This window comes from Rutilus rutilus (genome assembly GCF_951802725.1).
Source record: "Rutilus rutilus genome assembly, chromosome: 20".
NCBI classification, from domain to species: Eukaryota; Metazoa; Chordata; class Actinopteri; order Cypriniformes; family Leuciscidae; genus Rutilus; species Rutilus rutilus.
Genome location: NC_140225.1, coordinates 2,361,500 through 2,386,707, shown reverse-complemented (window position 1 = coordinate 2,386,707; position 25,208 = coordinate 2,361,500). Strand labels below are relative to the sequence as shown.

Genomic DNA, 25,208 nt, shown 5'->3' with positions numbered 1-25,208 from the left:
GTTTTATTTTTTTATTTAAGTTTTAGCTATTATAGTACAAGTTAAACTAAATGAAAATGAGTAATGTTGCCTTGCCTTAAATAAAATATACTAAATACATACACAAAACACACCAGTAAATCTTGTCAGAATGAGTTCGGTGACTGAAGGGACGTTCACATATACAGTAATGTTTGCACTCAGCGACTGTAAATCATTGAATTAGTGATGCAAATAAGAGGCAGTTGTGTAGGTCTCTAATACTATTAGTTAATCTGTTCAATTTGAACCGATCTGAGCTGGATAATGACATCGACGACTGAACTGAATCAATCCGAAACTGACTTGAGCTGAATAACAAAGCTTCTGTCTTCTGTAGAGCTGCTTTACAGATGAAACTGATTTTTACAACATTAAATGGGAAGTATATAATAACTGATAAATAAATGTAGGAACGCCAGCAAAATGGGGCACGACCAAATAAACATCAAGATAAAACATACTAGTCTATCATTAGCTGTTTTCATCTGAGGTTGTGAATTTAACTTGTACGCAATATTGGAATATCGCATAAAACATCTGCGAATAAAGCAGTTTCCATCGCATGTGTTCAAGAGCATCCAGTGTTTTCTCATGTAATATCCCCAAATCTGCATGAAAATAGGTGGATGGAAACATAGCTATAGTATTCTCATGGAAGTTGTTCTCAGGAGAGCATCTACGTCTCTTAGATTAATCTACGATCTTTCGTCTGTTGAAGGATCTGAAGAAGCTCCCGGTTCGCCTTGAGAAAAAGCAGGTTATAATTGTATTAATATCAGACTTTTTAATGATATTAAATAACACTATAGCGTTCACTGTACAGATTAATCTTTGTTAAAGCTGTGTTTTGTTGTTTGATTAACGTTAATGACAGACGGCAGCAGGGATTTATAGGCTACTGTCACTTTAAGAGCGAATGCACGGATCCAATATAATGATACGCATCCGGTTTCTTTCTCAACTCTTTACGTTCACTTAACAGACTAACAGTGCTACTGGAATAACATTGTTCCAAATATGTTTAATACATTTTGAGGAAAATTTGTGCACAAAAAATATGTATTTTCATACTATTATATTCATACTATTAGCCTATATCACCAACAAAATGGGGCATGACGCAATAAACATCAAGATAAAACATACGACTCTATCATTAGCTGTTTCCATCCCAGGTTGCAAATTTAACTTGGAATATCGCATAAAACATCTGCGAATAAAGCAATAAAGCAGTGTAAAATTGGAAGTTGCTCCAATCAGGAGCTTTTTGCGTAAATGAGAGATCTGACGGTTAATCAGTTATCCAGTCACATCCTCGGCTTTCTGCTGGGAATTCGGGACTTTAAGCACATGACTTCTTATCAGATTTAAAAACATATCCATAAGTTTTATATGCACATTTTTAGAATTTATGGCATTTGCATCCAGTGTTTTCTTTTCAATATCCCCAAATTTGCATAAAAATAGGTGGATGGAAACATAGCTACAGTATTCTCATGGAAGTTGTTCTCAAGAGAGCGTCGGGTCGATCTTAATCTACGATCTGTTGAAGGATGCATCTGAAGAAGCTCCCGGTTCGCCTTGAGAAATCAGGAGATAAACAGGAAAAGCAGTTTTCCTGAATGATGCATGAGCTCCATGTAAAATTGATAGTGCTGCTTCGAGAGCTCTTGATTATGTAAGTGTGAAAAGTTTTCCAGAGACCCGAACGCTTATGCAACTTACTACGTTACTACATCTGCCCACAAACAAACACACTGCACTGTGGGCTTCTGTTACTAGAGGCTGAGCTGAGTTTTCCGACCCTTTCCTGCAAAGAATCACTCATGATATTGAAGAACAGGGCGTAGTTAGAACATGTTGTGGGCTGATGTGACGGGCTAGATTACATAAATCAAGATGAGTGGAAACTGCAAAGATTAGAAATGTGGCAGAAGAAGACAAGCAGGATAAATGAGGGAAAGTGAAAGAGCACCAGACGACTGAGAGATAGGTTTCATTTGATAGATTATTTGCATCATATGCTAAACAGAAGCTTTACTCTCACTGGATGGCGCTTCATTTATGTATTCAAAATAGTGTTGTCATCATTATTACCTAAAATGAACACTAAAACTATCAAAATTGTTTACGGTAATTGAAATAAAGTAATATATAGAAATAAAAAGAAATGTAAGATTAAAAACTGTAACAAATAAAATAAGCTAATGTTGGAGTACTAAAATTACTAAAATAAAATGAATTTAAAGCTAAATAGAAATATAAAAAAAGAATAAAATTGACAAAAGCACATAAAAATCAAAAATATACATTTAAAAGCTAATTCAAAATATTCATAAGTATTAAAATAGTATATAAATAATTCTAAAATATCACTGCTGCAAATATGTTTACTGAATTTTGACAGTGTTATTTTAGTATCACTGAAATACTATTATAGTCACTAATAATTTTAATTAGTTTTTATTTTGGTTTAATTTAAGTTAATTTTGTTGTGTAATTTTTTATTAACAAACAAAATAAACTAAAAAGTTTATTTTATGTCAGTTAAGTTTATTTTATTTCAAGTGACACATTTTATGGTTTTATTTTTAATGAACTATTATAACCCTGAATTTTGAGAAAACATTGTGTATGAAAATATGTAAACACTTGCTATCTATAATCTTGGGCTGGGAAAAAATTAATCGCGATTAATCGCATCCAAAATAAAAGTTTGTGTTTGCATAATATATGTGTGTGTACTGTGTATAATTATTTTGTATATATAAATACACACATATGCATGTATATATTTAAGATTTTTTTTTATTTATATATAAATTATTTATATTTATATATAATATAAATTATGTATAAATTTATATACAGTATATACATGCAAATATTTCTAAAATAAATACATGCATATGTGTGTATTTATATATACAAAATAATTATACACAGTACACACACATATAATATGCAAACACAAACTTTTATTTTGGATGCGATTAATCGCGATTAATTTTTTCCCAGCCCTACTATAATCACATCCATACTGACTTTCAGCCATTAGCCACCTTTCTAATCTTATAACTTTTATCTCCATGAAAAATAATAAGCTCCACTAATTGAGTGTCTTATTCACAAAACTAGCATCCAAACAGAAAACAACACAATCTTAACACAAAGATGTCGGCAATTACCCACTGCTGCAAAGAGCTCAGTCGCTAAAATATGATGATCTGCTGAAATAAAACACTGGATCAATAAACATATGAACACTGGAGGCTAAATGTGGAGCTGCTAACGTGTGTTCGCCTTGTAGACATCTATTAACCTTGAAGAGATGCCATGGTGTTTACCACCGCGTTTGCCCCTTTAACAACAGAACTGATCTGGAAGTGCAGTGAGCAACAGAAGAGCTGTCCGTAATTGGCTTCATTATACAGACACAGACCGCAGACATCAAACAGAATATGATTATGCTAACAGGCTATAGCTAGAACATCAAGTTCAGGAATCAAAGTGTGTATGGAAATAGACTCATAACACACACAGATTTAGAGTTTTCATGGGGTTTGAGGAGAATATCGTATTCATTCGTTTAGCACACACACGCTGTTCACTGAAGTCCCTGCGTCATGCTTAAGTCGTTGCTTTACACAGACGCCGGTCATGCAAAATTAAATATATGTGCAAATATATATGAATTGCATGATAAATGTCAAGGTAACATTTCATCACCACAAAAATCAAAGGGAAAAAAATATATATTTTGCAGTAAAAGTGAATTAAAAAAGTTATTTATATATAGATAGATATACACACACACATGAATATAAATATATACACACACACACACACACACACACACACATAAATATAAATATACACACACACACACATACATACATATATATATATATATATATACACAGATATATATACACACACACACATATACAAATGTTTGCTAGATGCCATTAAGTGTGATTATATAAGTGCTGTAAAATCGATTAATCACAATTAAATGCATCTAACATAAAAGTTTGTAAATATATAGTATGTGTGTGTGTATATGTATATATATACATATATATAAAAACACACACATAATATATTTACAAACTTTTATGTTAGATGCATTTAATTGTGATTAATCTATACGAATAATACATACAATAACAATAATGATCATAGAATAGAATAGCGCATAACATGTATAATACAATATTACAAAATATATTTAACATATTTATATTTCATTTATACATTTATATTTAATTTATTTTAAAAAATATATTATAATTAAAATAATTATTTAATCATTGAAAGCAATAATGTGAAGGCCACAATGCAAAAGTCTTCAGGCAAAAGGTAAAATTGTCAGTCTGATCTCACATAGTGATGTAACAACACAATTCTTTATTATTATTATTATTATTATTATTATTAATTCTCCTATAAAGGAATCATTCATCTAGAGCACAAGCGCAGCAGGACGAGTCACACACTGAAATTAAAACTTAGAGATCCCAGTCGTAAGCATTACAGCAATATTGATGCTTGACGTAGGAATCTTTTCTTTATCCACAAACCTCCACTACTGTCCTCCATCCTTCCCATGAGCCCCGGGAGCGAGTTGCCATGGTGACGGTCAGTATGCCGCAGGGTTGCCGGGTTGAGGATGCAAGGGTTTCTGAGAAGCCAAACATCAGCCCATCGCGTTCAGGACATCCTTCAGCCGGCACACGTGTCAGTGTCTGTGGGCGCGTTTCCATTACAGATTTGGGCAAAACTTTTGCGATTTTTTCTAAATGTCGACAAAAAACTATTTTGTTTCCATTAACCGATGTTATGCGACTAATTTATTTTTTCCTCTCGTGATAAGTCCTTCCAAAAATCATGGCAACAAACGTTGGTAGGTTTATGTATATCCCAGCCACCGCTCTGGCCATTATTATTAATCAAAGGTCGTATGTGTGTGTTATCCAATCACTGACCCTTATACTGTGAGCGGCACATATGAGGTGTTTCTGGGTGTTTCTCACTCATTCCTGCTTCGATCTCTTGATTGTGGCATTTCTTTGAGGTTTAGAATCCAGTATTCCTGTAATTCTTTTGTCTTTTATGAATTTAATAAAGAGCTCAGTCTCGTATTCTGTCCAATCACACCGCGTCGTCTACGTCAGGTGACCTGTAAATGCGCAAAAACTGTTTCCATTGCAGTTTCGCGAAATATTTATTTTTCGAATTGCCTGAAAAACCTCCTCATGCGAGCGGAAAAACTTTTTTGTGCGATAAATGGGAGTTTTTGCAAAATGTACGTGTTTCCATTGGGCGTATTTTCAATTCGCAATTTCAATTTGCGCAATTTGAAGGGTAATGGAAACGCGGCTACTGTCAACCCTGTTGTCTTCTCCTGTTTCTGGCCTTCGATCAGAGACACGAGCCGGGATCTGGAGAGACACGCACAGGAACTGCTCGAGGGGAAGCACGAGATGAAGTTTCCTCGGGGTCCTGCGCCCCTGACGACCCCTGACGACCCCTGTGACCTCTGCCGACCCCTGACGTCCAGGGAGACCAACCGCTCACAATAGCCTATAGGCAGGTCGCTCAGACAGGGAGAGTCTGTGACAGAAAAACAATCATTATTTTTACAAACCCATTTAGAAATGACACCTTTTAAAGTCCCCATGAAATCAAAGCTTTTTGACTTTTAGTATGAATATGTTTTACTGTTATCTATAAGCTGGTGTGCTCCAAAACAATGACAAAAAAAAATCGCATTTAGAAGATATTTGCATCGAAAACGTACAGTCTCTGGATCAATGATTTTGATGACATCACTCTGCACTTCAACTTCTCATCAGATTTTCTGTCCAATCAAATGCTCTCTAGAATCTGAAGCTCCGCCCCCTACATTTTAAATAGAAGCTGCAGCTAAAATCGGTCACGTTTACTGTTTTCTGCACGGTGAACGGCACATAGTGCACTATATAGGGAAGAGGGAACGATTCAGACAGTGTAAACATGCTTTCCATTGAGGTGAATGAAGTCTGGTTTCACTAGTGTCACGCGAAGAGACGTGACAGCACAGAGCATAACTCTGTAAAACTCTTATTCGCAATTCATTTTTATATTTCTTTTATATAAATATATGCATTTGTATCCTTATGTAATGTGCACTGAAAAAAAAATGGTGTAGAAAGAAATTTTCACTCTAAATTTCACAAACAATTACAAAGAAACGGCAAGTAACACTTTGAATTAAATAGAAAAACAGTATTTTTATACAATAATCGGTTACACTTTATTTTAAGGTGTCATTGTAATATTAATTAACATGTGCTTACTATAGGGTTAGGGTAAGATTAGGGTTTGGTTGAGGGTTAGTTGCATGTAATTATGCATAATTTACTGTTATTACTATGGTAAGTACATGTAACAAGGACACTAAAATAAAGTGTTACCCAATAATCTTTATTTATCATTTTTTGCAGCGTGACTAACATTGCATTAAATGTATATGGATTATATTTATTAGTTCATGCATTCCCTCCACTGACCTTGACATTGCACTACTATTTGAACTACATTTCGTGTGCAGAAATGCATATTAGCTTTTAAAAGTGACTGTCCAAATCTGCTGATGTAACTGAGGGTGTGTGTGTGTGTGTGTCATCATGTGAATCAGTGACCTTTGCTTTGACCTGTGAGCTGTGGCTCATAGTTTTCTCCTGCTTATTGTGTAACATGCAGATTCTGTGTTGTTGTGTCATCATAAATCTACACACCCTCCTGCTTTTGTTTACTCTCAGGGGACTGAATCCGTGTTTGGATTAAACACACTCTCTTTTAAATTCTACTTTCAAATCATGTCCATTTATCTATTTGGAAAGAAGCTGTAAAGTGAGTCAGTCAGCAACTCCTTCATGAATTTAACTATATACTGTAAATAGTTGATATTCCTGTATTTTTCTGTAGCTGACCACGTAGCCACGATGAGTTCAGATCATATAAGGTCATTCGGACGACTCTGGCTTGGAAAGCATGATTGAAAACGAGGGCAATGTTTGTCAGACCATGTAAGGATAGACACGCAAGAGTTTGAGTCTGCGAGACATTTATTGCAGAGATACACAAATAATCTGAAGATAAAGTGGATCAGTGGCCCTGCACAGAAATCCAAACAAAACATGTCTTCGTCTACAAGCTTCTCACACTCACATTCGGAAAAGTCCATGTTTCTCACTAGGGCTGAAGGTCATTTATATCACTCATATATTGCAATAAAGCTATTTTTGTGTGAATAAAAAGTTATAGAAGTTTAAGTTTACTTTAAAGGAACTTTTATTTTATACAACAAAGTATATATTGTGTGGGGATGCACGATATATCGGCCACCAAATCGGTATCAGCCGATAAATGTTCATTTTTAATGTTATCGTTATCGGCCCAATAAGAAAATTTGGCTGATATATTAAAGTCGATAAATAATGTATTATTTCCTTCAGTTGAGACTCTTTAGATGCGCACTGATCACATGATGGTTTTTAATTGCTTGAAATATGATTGGAATCACTTCAAAAAGGAAAATATAGTTAAGTGCAACGCAAGTCTGTCATATAGGCTACATAAAATTATAATGTGAACATTATAATTGTGCGTTTGGGACATGGATTTTAAGGGTGAGACTTTTGTTTTTGTATTCAGGCTCTCAAAAATGATCTAATAATTTGGATTTAGATTAATCGGCCAATATATCGGTTATCGGCTTTCAAATATAAAGAATAATCGGTTATCGGTATCGGCCAAAATGTTCATATCGGTGCATCCATGATATTGTGCGAAATCATTTGGACTCTAAAATTAAAGCCATGTGTTTAACCAAGTTGTGTTTCAAATTTGAAGTTGATATCACAAAAATGTAACACTGTTTCCAATTTTAAGCTTTCAAATGATACTTCATTTATGATGATCAACTGCTTGATTGTTTATATCGGCGCAAAATGTACCTATATTATCACCCAGCTCTTAACCCAGTTGCCTTGGCTTTTGGCTTGCTTAGTTGGGAACATTTAACACTCAACAATATTACTGATCTGCCTTTCGGTGGACAATGAGGCAATTTTCTTCTAGAAACAAACTTTGTTGTATTATTTTCATGTTATCACTGTGAAGCTGCTTTGATACAAATCTGTATTGTAAAAAGCGCTATATAAATAAAGGTGACTTGACTTAATATAAAGTTGGATATACAGTGCAATGCATAAGTTAATACACCCATGCTAAAGTTGACTAAAAAGAGGAATAAAAAATCATATTTTGGAAATTGAACTTAATGCCTTAATTTAAAAAATTAGGAAAAATCCAACCTTTAAGGACACCAATTTTGCATTTCAGCAATGCAAATCAAACTAGCTTTTAGGCTAACTGAAATAAAATCATGCCAATCTCTAGGTATGGTGAAGGCTATGTGATGATGTGGGGCTATTTTAATTCCAAAGGCCAAGGGAACTTTATCAGGATGCATAGTATCCTGGATCCATGAAGTAACTGGCCTTTAAAAATAAAAATCTGCCTGCCTCTATGGGAATTTAACATAGGGGTGTACTAACTTATGCACCATGTATTTTAAGGAAGAACATTTATTTATTTACGATACATTATTCATTCACAAAGAAAATTGGTGTCCTTAAAGGTTGGATTTTTCCTAATTTTTTAAATTAAGGCATTAAGTTCAATTTCCAAAATATGATTTTTTATTCCTCTTTTTAGTCAACTTTAGCATGGGTGTATTAACTTATGCATTGCACTGTATATGAGTATGTCCAACTTTATCCGCATACATGCAGTACATGCACATAACATTATACATATTATATAGCAAATTTTAACTGCTTGATTGCTAGTATTGTCGCAAAATGTAAACAATAGTATCGCCCTAAATGCGACTATAAGGCATGAAGATAATAATGTCCCCCTTTTAATGTTGTTTATATGCGTATGTGTTGTTTTTAATATGCTTTAAGACAAACCATGTGTAAATTCATAAGTCGACAGCATTGCTGAGTATTTCCTCCTTTAAACTGCAGTGAACCAAAGACAGTCTCAAACACACGCTTTGAAATCGCTGGTGTTTCTGACGTCACAAACTACCTTGTAACCAATCAGATCAACGTGTGATCGTCAACCAGTGGATCTCTGAGCTGAGTGAGTGAGTGGAGGCGGGGCTCATTTACATATTCATATAACCGCGCATACTAAATGAGGCAAGGGTGTCGAGTTACATTCAAGATATTTTAAGGCCTAAAGACACGGTATTCAAGGAAAAAACATTCATTTTGGTGATCAAAGATGAGTTTTAAGGGATACAATTATGAACACAACAGATAGCGGATTCCAAGACAGGTCAACCAAATACATTTGAGCGCACAGAAATCTTCAAACTATTCTAATCTCGTTCTAGAACTTGTCATGTTTATGCAGCTCTGAAAAAAATCCAGAAGAAACAGAAAAGCTTAAACCGCAATTCTGCACCCAGATGCTTCATATTACTCTAACATTTGCTTAGTGTGATACTGAGTTGAGCTCCATTCAAAGCCTGTTTAAGGAGGTTTCAAAGACAAACTGTGTTTCTTTTGCAGAAATTTAAATCCATTTCTATTTTTCTAAGACCAGCGACCAATTGAATTAATAGCCACTAAGTCCCCCTGTGGTGAAAATCCAGCTTTTAATGTTGTTTATATGTCTATGTGGTGTTTTTAATATACTTTAACACAAACCATGTGTAAATTCATAAGTCGACACCATTGCTGAGTATTTCCTCCTTAAAACTGCAGTGAACCAAAGACAGTCTCAAACACACGCTTTGAAATCGCTGGTGTTTCTGACGTCACAAACTACCTTGTAACCAATCAGATCAACGTGTGATCGTCAACCAGTGGATCTCTGAGCTGAGTGAGTGAGTGGAGGCGGGGCTCATTTACATATTCATATAACCACGCCTACTAAATGAGGCAAGGGTGTCGAGTTACATTCAAGATATTTTAAGGCCTAAAGACACGGTATTCAAGGAAAAAAACATTCATTTTGGTGATCAAAGATGAGTTTTAAGGGATACAGTTATGAACACAACAGACAGCGGATTCCAAGACAGGTCAACCAAATACATTTGAGCGCACAGAAATCTTCAAACTATTCTAATCTCGTTCTAGAACTTGTCATGTTTATGCAGCTCTGAAAAAAATCCAGAAGAAACAGAAAAGCTTAAACCGCAATTCTGCACCCAGATGCTTCATATTACTCTAACATTTGCTTAGTGTGATACTGAGTTGAGCTCCATTCAAAGCCTGTTTAAGGAGGTTTCAAAGACAAACTGTGTTTCTTTTGCAGAAATTTAAATCCATTTCTATTTTTCTAAGACCAGCGACCAATTGAATTAATAGCCACTAAGTCCCCCTGTGGTGAAAATCCAGCTTTTAATGTTGTTTATATGTCTATGTGGTGTTTTTAATATACTTTAACACAAACCATGTGTAAATTCATAAGTCGACACCATTGCTGAGTATTTCCTCCTTAAAACTGCAGTGAACCAAAGACAGTCTCAAACACACGCTTTGAAATCGCTGGTGTTTCTGACGTCACAAACTACCTTGTAACCAATCAGATCAACGTGTGATCGTCAACCAGTGGATCTCTGAGCTGAGTGAGTGGAGGCGGGGCTCATTTGCATATTCATAGAACTGCGTATACTAAATGAGGCAAGGGTGTTGGTTTTTTTTTTTTTTTTACATGCATCCAAGGTAAAAAAAAAAACACTTTAATTTTCTCATAATACAAATGGCAATTTCAGTCCCTCCGATTTTCACAATTTTTTTGTGTGATTTTTGCGATCAAAATGACTGATTTTGTGGTGGTAATTTCCAGAAATTTGTGAAAAAATTTGCGATTTTATAATTAGGACATCACATTTACCATAATAGTATTATGTCAGATGCACAATAGTCGTACATGACACAAATCACAATAAAATTTTATTTTGGTCTAATCAAATTCACATCAAATTAACTTTTAAAACCTATGGGCAATTTTTCTAAATATTAACAGCAGGTGTAGTAATTGATACTGTAGAACTGTGTGTAAATCCTGAGTTGAGGGGTCCTGAGCTGCAGTAGGCAACCAGTTACTTATAGTGCTGCGTTTTGCATGGCGTCCCCACTGCGTATAGCTACGCAATACGAAGTGACCGTTCGAAAGGGAACTACTCGGTTACTATCGTAACCTCAGTTCCCCGAGAGTAGGGAACGAGTATTGCGTAGTCGGCCTGGCAAGTTGTCGCTTCAGTCGTTAAACCTGCTAAAATGGCAGGTTTTTTTTTAAAAGGAGTTTACCCTTTTCCTGCAACATCTGTATCCACATAAAAATGCATTGAAACTTTAATTAAACTAGAGATATTTCAATTGGGTGATTATAATTTAATGTTTTGTGAGGTCTTTTTCATTTTTGTGATTATTTTGCGGTTAAATTAGGAATTATGCAGGATTGCTAAAAAAATGCATTTTGTTGATTTTGCGTTGTATTCAGTGATCGCGGAATCGCGAAAAACTGAGGGACTGCAATTTACCTAATTTCCCAATTTACCTAAGAGTCTGAAAATAGTTTGTTGGAACAAATGTAACAGGAAATGAGCCTGGAATTACTGACGACTCGTTTTAGCAGTTCAGAATCGATTCTTTCTTTTAGGAGACAATAACTTTATTTGTCGTGCACTTTGATCTTTAAAACTTTGCAGACCTTTTACAATGAATAAATACATGAATGAATTAATGAAAGAATAAATGAATAAAAATTCCTCAACCAAGTGTTCTTAAAAAATTGGTCACTAAAACATAAAAAAAAAAATAATAATTTCCATTTATATGTTGCTTGCAGAAAAATGCAAGATTTCCTTTTTGCCCCATTAGTTGCAGTTCCAGCATCTGCCAGCAGGGGCAAACTGGACCAAACTAACCAGCTAAACCTCGACCCCTGGGTCAAACAAGCTTGACTTTCCCCCCACCAATGCCATCATGATGCTGTCAGCTAAACTGGAAAGTAGTTGCAGGACATTATTGCATTATGTTATTTTGATGAAACTATTATTTTCCTTTACAATAACATACCATCAGCTCTCAATAAGACTAAGAAAGTAAACAGGGTCAACTGCATTTCATGTTGACAGAGCAGCGCAGTGGGGGATGCGTTTTATGTTATATTATCAGATGTGGGTTATTTTGTTGGGCAGACGGCTCATCCCAGCGAAGGGTTAAGCCTGGCTCAGTGCATTCGTTTCATTTCCTCTACATTTCCATCTGAGCAAACAAGCGGGTGACCTGACAGTACACGGGGGAGGGGGGAGGGGGGGCGTTCGTGACTCGAATGAGAGCAGAGAAAGAGAGAGATAGACGAGAGGACACCCATGTGACCGTGAAAAGCCTGCAGTGTGCAGACGGTCGGGGAGGGGCGTGCGAGGGCAAACCCCTGAAGAGAGAGAGAGAGAGAGAGAGAGAGAGAGAGAGACTGATTGCTGATGCGGCTTTAGCACAATAACAATTCCAGGAAACCGAGGCCAGGCTTTCAGTTCTGCTGCGTACAGTGTGTGTGTGTGTGTTGTTTACCTTCATCACCACGTGATCCACACGCTCTGACACACTGCCTATGTTTGCAACATCATGCTATTATACTACTCAGCCATATGAGCAGCATGCATGATACACATGTGCACAGCAGTGGGATTTAGCATGCTATACATAAAGCTACCACATCAAGCTAAAACAGCTCACGACTCAACACGAGAACAGGCATACTTATGATAAAAAATATTCTGCATTGCAATATAAAGATACACGTAATATGAATATGGAAGCTTCCACATGCAATCCAAAAACATTTAGATCAGGCATACAACCGGGGTCCTAATGTGGGACTCATCTCTTCACCACACCGGTCCTACATGATCCACTCCGAGTTTGGGATTCGGACCGGGGTCTCCGGCGTGGGAGGCGGGTGCGCTAACAAGGACCGCAGCGCTAGCATCAGTCGCTAGCGCACTTCTTGAGGCCAGGGGAGTGAGGTTTACACGCACAGCTCTTACTGGCCTACGTTACACCATTAGTTTCAATCTCTGTTTTTGGATAGGGAGTTAGGTTTGTATATATTGTATTTTCCTTTTCTTTTCTTTTTGGGTTAGGGTTTAGGGAAGAGGTTTAAAAATAAGGAAGTTGTGTTTGTTATTTTGGCCTAGTCAGCTCCTGAATCAAAACTAGTCAGTAAATCTATCATTGTTCAAATTGACTGCGTTTTTCCGAGTCTTTCATCCATCCGACGGGGCATAACAACTAAATTACATCATTACACATGCAATCAAGTGAACATTCCTTAAAAATCACAATTTCCAACTTGTACTTGGGAGTTCAACAAGATCTGCACGTTTTCACTACTAAAAAACTATTGAAACTTAAAACTCAAAAGATAATTACTGACTGTAATAGAGATGTGACGTTAATGCAACATTCATTTCCAAAATATGCTATATCTACTCTAGCCTCGTATCAACGCATCACTTCGTTCAGTCGAGCTATCATTATATTATATATCTATATAACGCTATGTGTTCATGTGAGGAGGAACAGGGACAAAGGAAAAGAGATCAAATATAAACAGACATTCATTTCTGAAGGGAAAAAGTGTGTGAGTGGCTCTCGAGACATGAGTCATTCCGTGTGTGTGTGTGCGCTTGTGTGAACTCGTCTGCGCGAGCTAAAAGTGGAAATGAGAAAACAGGCTCTCCTCACCCGCCCATCCTCGGGTTTTACCCTTATTAAAATATGATGGCTTATGACAGCGTCGCCTATGTTCTGAGTCATTTTCTGCCTGTCTGTCAAGAAGTATATTTATATGTTCGGACATATATTATTGGACACAGTATAGCCTACTTCACTGCAAGGGACAAGCAGATAACAAGAAATATATCATATCAAGATGATCATGAGGGTACCAATAATGTACCAATGTACCAATAAGGTATCAATAATGCACCAACAAGGTACCAATAATGTACCAATAATGTACCAATAATGTACCAAAAATGTATCAATAATGTACCAATAATGTACCAATAATGTACCAATGTACCAATAATGTACCAATGTACCAATAATGTACCAATGTACCAATAATGTACCAATAATGTACCAATGTACCAAAAATGTATCAATAATGTACCAATAAGGTACCAATAATGTACCATTGTACCAATAATGTACCAATGTACCAAAAATGTATCAATAATGTACCAATGTACCAAAAATGTATCAATAATGTACCAATAAGGTACCAATGTACCAAAAATGTACCAATAATGTACCAATGTACCAAAAATGTACCAATGTACCAAAAATGTATCAATAATGTACCAATAAGGTACCAATAATGTACCATTGTACCAATAATGTACCAATGTACCAAAAATGTACCAATAATGTACCAATGTACCAAAAATGTACCAATAATGTACCAATGTACCAAAAATGTACCAATAATGTACCAATGTACCAAAAATGTACCAATGTACCAAAAATGTATCAATAATGTACCAATAAGGTACCAATAATGTACCATTGTACCAATAATGTACCAATGTACCAAAAATGTATCAATAATGTACCAATAAGGTACCAATAAGGTACCAATAATGTACCAATGTATCAATAATGTACCAATGTACCAAAAATGTATCAATAATGTACCAATAAGGTACCAATAATGTACCATTGTACCAATAATGTACCAATGTACCAAAAATGTACCAATAATGTACCAATGTACCAAAAATGTATCAATAATGTACCAATGTACCAAAAATGTGCCAATAATGTACCAATGTACCAAAAATGTATCAATAATGTACCAATAATGTACCAATAAGGTACCAATAATGTACCAATGTACCAATAATATACCAATAATGTACCAATGTACCAAAAATGTACCAATAATGTACCAATGTACCAAAAATGTATCAATAATGTACCAATGTACCAAAAATGTATCAATAATGTACCAATAAGGTACCAATAATGTACCAATGTACCAATAATATACCAATAATGTACCAATGTACCAATTATGTACCAACAAAGCCAATATACCAATAATATCACACCAATAAACGGTGTGATATTTAACTATTGGCCTACTCTTAAACACATACATTACACTATTATAGAGAATCTGCCCTTTGACCACAAACAGCCTACAAGATCTGATGCAATATATCAAATACATTTTAAAGCCACAAGAAGCCATAATAGACAAGATCTGTTGCAATACTTCAGATTTTAAAGGGGTGGTTGATTATGATTTCACTTTTTTAACTTTAGTTAGTGTGTAATGTTGCTGTTTGAGCATAAACAACATCTGCAAAGTTACGACGCTCAAAGTTCAAAGCAAAGGGAGATATTTGCTTTTAAAGAAATGGCTTTTTAAGAACTACAACAAACGGCTGGTAGAGACTACACCACATTCCTCCCGGGTTAGTGACATCAACAACTTAAAATTTACATAAACCCCACCCCTGAACACGATTTATAGATTATCAAGACGGAATATGCTAATCAATGACTAGAAGATACTACACATCAGCTACATAAATTCAACAACTAACCATTCAGAAATGTCCTGTTGCTTCTACATGTTGTCACTTCTTCATGAGTCTCTCCATCTTTGTCTGAATCTGATTTGAACATAAAAGGCTAAAAGTTTTTGAAATTTTCAGTGCATGTCTGTGTGAGTGCAAGCTGTTAAAGCTCCGCCCCCTGTGCCGGGAGCAGCAGCTCATTTGCATTTAAAGGAACACACACAAAACGGTGCGTTTTTGCTCACCCTTAAAAAGTTGTAACATGCTATATAAAAATATCTGTGTGGTATTTTGATCTAAAACTTCACATACACACTCTGGGGACATCAGAGACTTATTTTACATCTTGTGAAAAGGGCATTATACCACCCCTTTAAAGCATAATGGGTGCAAATGCTGCTCCAAAGAAACACTATATTAGCTAAAGTACGTGCATTCAAAAGTGTAACTTCTGGTATGTCTCACATCGCCATAATTGTGATTACTGTCTAGAAATGAGCCATGTGAAGATAAACTTAACATTCTGTTCGTGTTGCATGAAAAAAAATATGTTTGGAACAACATGAGGGCGAGTGAATAATGACAGAATCAGTTTAAATATAAACGCGGATGTTATTCTTCAGAGGAACTCAAAGGCATGCCCACTTCAGAAGGTTTTATATTAAGTGAGCTCCATGTGACATGAACTAGTTTCAATAGCTCTTTAATTTTTTCCCCTGTCAAAGCCAATCTCTGCTGCGGCTCTGGCCTAGATTTCTTCAAAGGCCTTCTCCAGTTATCTAGGACAGACCACATCCAACAACAGGCACAGAAAACTCCTCGTTTCTATTCATTTGAGTTGACCAGAAAAACAGACTGTGATTGAGCTCAAATAAACCCCAAAATGCATCTGAAACTCTCGATTTGTGGCAGAGAGCTGAAAGACCTGGAGCGATGAGATTAAACAAGGTCATTGCGGAAAAAAAAAGGAACAAAGAAATTATTCCACATGGCAATGACTTCTGTGGTTCACTGGAAACGCCCTAGAAAAGCTCAAGCCTCCTGTTTAATTCAAGCATTAATGCTATTTTTACATCATTCTAGCTCAACATTTGCTGTAATTATGTTGATTTACATTTAGCATAAAGAAGATGGACAGCAAAAATGGCCTCCAAAATAGTGAATTAGCAAATAAATAACTAAAACTAAAACTATTAAAATCATTTGTTCATTGAAAGAAAGCTAAGATGAAAAAATAAATAAATACACAACTTAAATTAAAATTATAAATTTTGCCTTGGCAACTAACTGACAAAGTAAGTGAAGCAGAAGTACTAAAATGAATTAATTAAATGAAAATAATATAAAATATATTTTTTAATTAAAATATAATCAAACATACAAATAAAAGCCAATTCAAAACACTAATATTGTGCACAATACTGGTATAAATATTACTACAATAACACCGAAAATAATTTATAGACTCTGTAATAAATAAAATTAATAAATGATTGATAATTATTTATGATATTTAAACTAATAAATGACACATTATAATAAATTAAATATAATAACAAACAATAAAACTACTACTAAAGAAAATATATATATAAAAAAAGAATACTACTAACAATACTAGTATATTGTACACAATACTAGGATAAATAATATTAAAATAAGAATATTCAAATATTCAAATTAATAAATGAATGTATTAAATATTGTATAATATAAAAATATGTTTATAAATGTTAATTACTTAAATTAAATAAATTATAATAAATAAAATATAATAACAACATTATATATGTTGTTAATAATTTATGTGAATTACATTAAATTATAATAAATACATTAAAATATAATGACAAGAATACACTAGATTGTTTAGGAGTGTCAGATCAGTGTCTGATATGCTTTGAATAAAAGAGTCTATTGAATGACTAAATGTAAATAATATGGGCCACGTTTAAAAGGTCATGTGAACAAACCAGACAAAGAATAAACAAAACCAAACTCACAAAAGCGTTGTTCGGCTGCTGACTCCAGACCTGTCCGCACCTGTGAGGTTTCATCAGGGTCCCGAGGGCGGAGAAGCACCTGCTCCATCACGACCCATTCAACCCCATCACACCACATCTAGAGCCTGCACACACACCACACACACCACACAAAGAGTCTCGGACAAAACCTGTCTTTTATTTCTCACACACATACATATTTTCTTTCTTTTCTCGTCCCGTCTCTCCCCGAGGGCTTGTTAAAACATCGCCCAGGCCTGAAACGAAGGTGGAGCCGATTGTTTGCAACAGTTGCGGGGACAAAAACCCAAGCCGTGGGCTATTTTCACTGGATACTGTAAACCTACAGGTGGGATTATGAAGAGAAAAGGGCAAGATGCTGAAAAGAAGAGACGTGGCTCGCTCTGGAGGGCTCAGACTCTATTTATCTCTCTCATCGTCATTTTGGTGGTAATAATATGTATATATTTTCACTTGCTTTTGTCCACTCCCTGGAACGATTTTGCAATGTTCCCGTTACTGTAATTTACTGTGTTGTTTTATCATTTAAACACCTTAAATGACCTCGATGCACAAAGCAAACGCTGAAACAATATCAAATGCTATATTTTGATGATGGATTGTATGAGGAAACTTGCATATTCATAATACATGTATCTTTATATTGCATTGCAGAATATTTTTGATCATAACTGTATAGGATTTTAAATAATACTGTAATGTAAATAATAAAAAAGTTTTAACCTGGAAGAAATTAGTACTTTATGGAAACGCTTCACAATAAGGTCCTGTTTGTAACGCATTAGCAATGAACAATAGATTTTTTACAGCATTTATTAATCTTTAATGTTAGGTAAGAAGAATATGCTTCATTGTTTGTTCATGTCAGTGCATTAATGTTCACAGATTTGATTTAAAAAATGTTTTAGTTAATGTTGAAATGAACATAAGATTAGCAAATGCTGTATATTGTTCATTATTGGTTTTCGTTTGGTTCACTAATGTAAATAATGCTTTTGAGAAATAGGTTTAAATTCATGTACTCATATGTGATGCAGACATTACATTAGTTTCCTAATTAAAGCAGTCTCGTTTAGAGATCACATGATCAGCTGAATACTTTCACTTTCTCACTTGTAGTAAAATAATTGCTGATTGTTGATACTGTATTTCTGAAACGGAATCGAAAACGATTGTTTTTGCATAATGATGCATCCGAGCCACAAAGTTTCAATATAATTCACAGATGGTTATCATACAATCATATACATCATATATCAGCGCAACATAAAAAAAATGACAAAAACGACCTGACTTTTGTAGAGATTTCTGCCCAGATTTGCAGTCTGAGGGGATTCGATCCGCAGAAGTGTGTGTAGTGTATTAATTTGTTTTTGTCTCTGACTCCATCCAGCCAGATGATATCAAACGTGTTTGCTATTTTGAGACAATTTTAGAACAAGTTTGACATGTGTATTATGTATAGTTATGTGCAATTTTTAAAACAGATCTATTATGCCCTTTTGCAAAGTCTTGATTTAGTTTTTAGGCTCTACTAGAGAAGGTTTTAATGCTTGAAAAACACTTATTTTCCCCATATTCTCCATTGTTGCGGCTCCTCTCTTCCCAGTCTGTCAGTAGCGTTGTTTACTTCCTGTCTCTATGAAGCCCCTCCTTCTGAAAAGCACACTGTGCTCTGATTGGTCGGATTGAGCAGTGTGTTGTGATCGGTCGAGCGCTTCGAGTGTGTTTGGGAAAAGTCCCGCCCCTTACCATAACCACCAGTTTAACACACTACTAACTAACTCAACCAGGCCCCGCCCCTTTATTCTGCGTATGAATTATTTAAATGAGGAATATTGTGACGTGTTCGTTCCCGGAAGAAACTCAAGACTACAATGGAGGCGTTTCAGGATGAGTTCAGAAACACTGACTCAGATATAGAGAAGAACTGCTGGAGGAGTTCACACTAAAGAAAGTTGAACATGTAAAATAGGAGCCCTTTAAAAAAAACATTTCAAACACGGTCTAATCTACATAGCACACATATTTAAAATCATACACCCTCATGATTCAGATTAGTGGTTAATAAATATGTTTTTTTTTCTTAAACGTTTAACATTTGATCCTCACAGGTTCAGTGGTTTCGGTGTTCATGTGCCAAACAAACAGAGTCTCTCCGTCCCTCAGAAACAGAAGGAGCCACAGGGGTTTGGGCCGCGAGAGCCTCACGAACCTGCTGTGTAGCGTAGCGACGCGGGTCTCCGTCGAGCACAGAAACAGTAGATCCCACACGACCACAGCAACACCACACCGTCTGAGCACGCTGTAAAACATATTGTCAAACACAGGAGGACAAAATGATGCGGTGTGCTCACTTACTCTATATAAGGTGAAAAACTGTGGTAGATCTAATGAAATATTTCACGTGATTTTATAGTAAAATACTGTATATTTTTCGGATGTATAATTCTATAATTTACACCATAAACTGACATTCACAGAATTCTCTGTGTGATATGGTTTATCATTGAAATAAAAGTGTTTTTGTTTTTTCTTTTTAGTTATGTACATTAGGGTTATATGTTATATCTTTTGTTGTTAAATGAATGTTTATTGCATTATTTTAGTGCCGTGTATTATCATGATTGTGTCTATATATTTAGTATTAAGTTCAGCTTGTGGAAAAGCTACTTGTGATGAACTTTGATTCATCGTGTGCCTTTCTCTTTAGGTGACTGTCAGTATATTATAAAGATACTTTTTTTTTATTTGATATATTAACATAATATCAGTTAAAAAATTAGTTAAATCTGTAAAACTTTAAATGTTCTGGAAACCACAACTGCCAGTTTTTTACCATTTCAAATATTATTATTATTATTTATTTTTTACAGTGTAAAGGTGAATAGAAGCAATAGTGAATTCTATTCTATTCTATTCTGTTCTATTCTAGTGTTTTTACCTAATTTGACTCTAAAAGATCCAAATGGCTTGATAAGCATTTTTCTATCCCGTTTTGACATGTTTCCAACTTTTAAACAAAAATAGGATATGGAAGGGCTTGTATCCTCTTTTAAACACCCAATAGTCCAACACGCTCTCATTGCAATTCATAACTATCTTATATTTCGGTGGCTACTTCGTATGAATTTGTACAATCTCATTCATAAAACATTCATAAAAACTCAGGTTGAACAGTCTTTAGATCACGACTGTATTCTCATGTTCGAGAACATTCTATTGGACAAAACTTGGGACACGCCTTTGAGTGCAAGATGATGTCATCAATATTCTTGGTCTGTTTTTCCATAAGATTTATCTGTCGACTTGTGTCAGCGAGTCCACTAATGTAACGAAAGCCTCTTAAAGCTACAGACATGGGTTAGGGTTAGAATATATAACATTCAGTCTTTTCAAAGATTTGATCCCACTAACCTTGAGAACTTTGGTGAATCAGTTTCTTCTCAAAACCCCTGATTTGCATCCGATGGCGAGTGAAAGGACTGTGAACGCGGCGTCTGAGGCTGAAACTACACAAGGTGTCATTGCATGAACATACAGTGCATGTTTAAAGAGAATAATTGTTACCTTTAGTTTAGGGTCCAATTCTCACTACTAACCAATTGCTCATTATCATGCATATTACTAGAATATTGTCTTTTTATTAGTACTTATAAAGCACATATTAATGCCTTATTCTGCATGATCATATTCTGCATCCCTTAATCCACCTAATACCTAAACTTAACAACTCTCTTACTAACTATTAATAAGCAGTAATTAGGAGTTTATTGAGGAAAAAGTCATAGTTATAGTGAGAATTGGAACCTAAAGTATGACCAAATAATTAATCCAAAATTGTCATCCTTCACTCACCCTCCAAACCTTTACGACTTACTAGTGAGAAATGCTCAATTACTCTTTTTTAGTGTAATGAGAGTGAAAGAAAAAGACAACCTTTTCCATTAATGTCCCATTTTTACCAGTACGAAACCCAATGCATGACTAGTCTTTTTTGCTGCATTTGCATGCATATGATTCATAAACACAGTCATGCTTACACATCCAATGCAGTTATTTTTTTCTTGTATGAGAAAACCCAATAAAGTAGGGCCTTTCTGTCTGTAGTAATGAGAGAGAAGGCCTTTTGTATGACTAGTCTTTTTACAGTAAGGGAACATGGAAAATCTGTAAGAAACAGCACACATGACACAAATACAGTCTGTCATTTAGAGAGTATTTGGCTCGGTTTCTAAGCCAGGCCTCTCAAATGGCTTCCATATGTGAGAGGCAGATCTCGGCGGGTATGCTTTGTCTGAGAGCTCTTGGCATTGACGCAAGGATTCCTGAAAGCCATACAGCTCCCTGACTCAGAAGCACACGGATGAACTTCCCGATGGAAGTACGAGAGTCAGATCTAGGGTTTCTCCGGTCAGGAAATGAGTCACACTTTATTCCCCCCATTCACTCGCAGACGTTCCCACCTCTCCTTCATCCCGAGAGCCTCGTGGCAATGGGCTGAAACTCCTACTTTAATCTGTGGACTCAGTTATTTAACCCACACTTCAAACGCAGGCGCCATCCTGCAATCCGGTCTGCAACCGAGCGCAACACTGACTCAGTATCAGCGTTATTCCTGATTTAAAACTCTTCACAAAACTACAAAACAGTGATGCACATCCTGTGCTCTTGAGTTTAAAGGGATAGTTCACCCAAAAATGAAAATTAGCCCATGATTTACTCATCCTCAAGTCATCCTAGGTGTATATGACATTCTTCTTTCAGACGAATACAATCGGAGTTATATAAAAAAAATGTCCTGGCTTCCAAGCTTTATAATGGCAGTGAATGGCTGTTTCTGTTTTGAAGTCCATCAAAGTGCATCTATCCATCATAAAAGTGCATCTATCCATGATAAAAGTGCATCTATCCATCATAAAAGTGCATCTATCCATCATAAAAGTGCATCTATCCATGATAAAAGTGCATCTATCCATCATAAAAGTGCATCCATCCATCATAAAAGTGCATCCATCCATCATAAAAGTGCATTCATCCATCATAAAAGTGCATCTATCCATGATAAAAGTGCATCTATCATCATATAAGTGCTCCACATGGCTCTGGGGGGTTAATAAAGGCCTTATTTATTTTACTTTGTAACGTGTTAAATTTGAATATTTTTCTTAGAAGCGATTGCCATTCAACAAGATCTGGTCGCCTCAGTTTTCGACTCAGTTCTGCATATTATGCATATGATTCATGAACACAGTCATGCGTGCTCATACAGCAAAGTTTTTCCGGCCTTAAGGAAATATAGTTTTCAAGTTGAAAATAAATTTGAATTTAAACCTTCAAATGTCATATTATAAAACATTTCTGATCTTACAACACATTTTAGGTAAATGCAAAATATATTTTGAATTAATTTTGAGGCCTTTGCAACCATCTCATACATTATTACGTTTTTATGTGCCATTTTGGGCACATTTGATCTGTAACTGGTGAATAAATACTGTTTATGTCAGAGACAAAACTCAAAACTTAATGCAAACTTGGTCAAATACAACTTGAAGTGAAATATCACTTCATTTCCTGGTGCCTAGCTATCCCGATTCCTGGAAGTTGCACAGCGCCAGCCAATCAGATTGGAGTCATATCAGTCAGATCTTACAGTTTTTCTCATTAAATGGAGTGATCTAATGCCATCCCATCTTTAACAAGTTGTTCAAGGGTCGTGTTTCTCATACAACGCCATAGTCCGATACATCGTTGAAGAAATCAACTAGCTAGTCACGACTGTTTCCCGAAACCATACTGTCGCAAATTTGTCGTTTAACAACGTTGGTGTGTAATACCTTATTTTAATGAATCCGTTTGAGATTGATTTTTTGCTATAATTTTCAGACATGGTATCTAAGGACTAATTCTCGTTTTTCTAAGTTATTTTGCTTTATTTCCAGATTCAATCATAGACTCGAGCTTACGTATTAGAGCACATTCGCGCATGCGCACTCTTCAAAAACGACACTTACATTGTCTTGATAAACTAAAAGACGTAAAAGACATTTATATATATATATACAAAGTAAAAGATGTAGATTGTACTGAATGCCAGCTTAGTTTCCTCAAGATAAGGATTTATTGAGTCCACATGTCATGCAAACAAGAAATGTCTGACCACTATAGTTTCAGGAAACTCAGACTCGTTAAACTCTGCTGATAACGACAGAACGTGCGACTATAGTTGGCTAACGATGCTTTCGGGAAACACACCCCAGTCCATTAGGTCAGCTCCTGTCTGGAAACATCAGACACTGTAGGAAACTCACTTCATCGTGGCACCAGATGGATTTACCAGTGGAATATATTAAATGCACTTAAAAGAATCAGGAGTGGCACCATCTCATGGCTCTCCATTCGCCAATTTTAATGCACGTTCACTTGCCCGTGAACTACATTATCAATGAAGTGTGCATAACACATTTGCCTACTTAAGCAATCAGCCGAAGCATATAGCAACAGCACGCCGTCCTCGTGGAAGTGATCCTGCACAGGATAAAAAAGCCCACCAAGGGAACAGTGGCTATTCTGAGCCTGCAGTGTGAGTTCACATTGACACGGTTTCCTAAATGAAGTTCGTCTCGCTCGCTATTCTTCTACTCTCCAGTGTCATTGTTCAGACGGGAAACGCCACAGAGACGAATTAGTTGACACACTATTTTAAGTGGGTTAAGGGCACTCACACCCCACTGACTAAACCAGCCTCTTTTCTTTAAGCCAGCCAGCGTCATCTGCATTGTCTATTAATACGATTAGCATGAAACAAGACGGCTAATTTCAGTTCTTCACTGAATAAAATATCTGTAAATGAACCACAGGTTTGTGAGATTGTGTGCTTGAACGAAACATGCGATGGATTTGAATCGGTGTAGTTATTTTTAACTAAAAACTAAAAAATAATTGAAACAAACGTTAACTGAAATAAAGTATTAAAAACATATGCATATTTTATTTCAGTTAGTTGTCAAATCAACGAATTTTCATTTAAAGTTGAACAACTGCGATTGATCAAATTAAAACTAAAGTAAAAATCATTAAAGACTAAAACAAACATAGTTTTTTTTTAAATAACTAAAATTAAAATGATAAACAGAAAATATAAAAATACAAAGTAATTTAAAGAGAGAGAGAGAGAGAGAGAGAGAGAGAGAGAGAGAGCGAGAGAGAGAGAGAGAGAGAGAGAGAGAGAGAGAGACTAAATATAAGGCGGGAGGAAAAATCCTGTTTCCTCCAGTTAAAGGCTTCAGTCATTCATAATCTCTCAGCCATACATTTGTCAGCCTGTTTTTCAAGTGAGTCACAAAGAATGGTTGCTCACACACAGACAGAGACAGACACACACACACACACACACACACACACACACACACACACACATACACATACACACACCCCGCAGCTCTAATTCCAGGAAGCAGCTGCTCAGATGATGATAGCCTATATCAGGCCTG

General features: G+C 35.7%; 1 long non-coding RNA gene across 2 annotated transcripts in view; it reads right to left on the bottom strand.

Moving 5' to 3' along the window:
- Positions 1-25,208, bottom strand: part of LOC311279658 — a 58,847-nt gene that overhangs the window by 15,190 nt on the left and 18,449 nt on the right. Inside the window, exons 2-5 of one of the 2 annotated variants that reach the window (XR_014625574.1) lie at positions 21,130-21,224; positions 19,928-20,017; positions 17,692-17,816; positions 4,605-5,637 (exon numbers count right to left, since the gene is read on the bottom strand). This is a non-coding gene — a long non-coding RNA (uncharacterized lncRNA). Of the gene's footprint in view, positions 1-4,221; positions 5,638-17,691; positions 17,817-19,927; positions 20,018-21,129; positions 21,225-25,208 lie in introns of those variants that run through there. The other variant, XR_014625575.1, reaches the window with a different exon arrangement.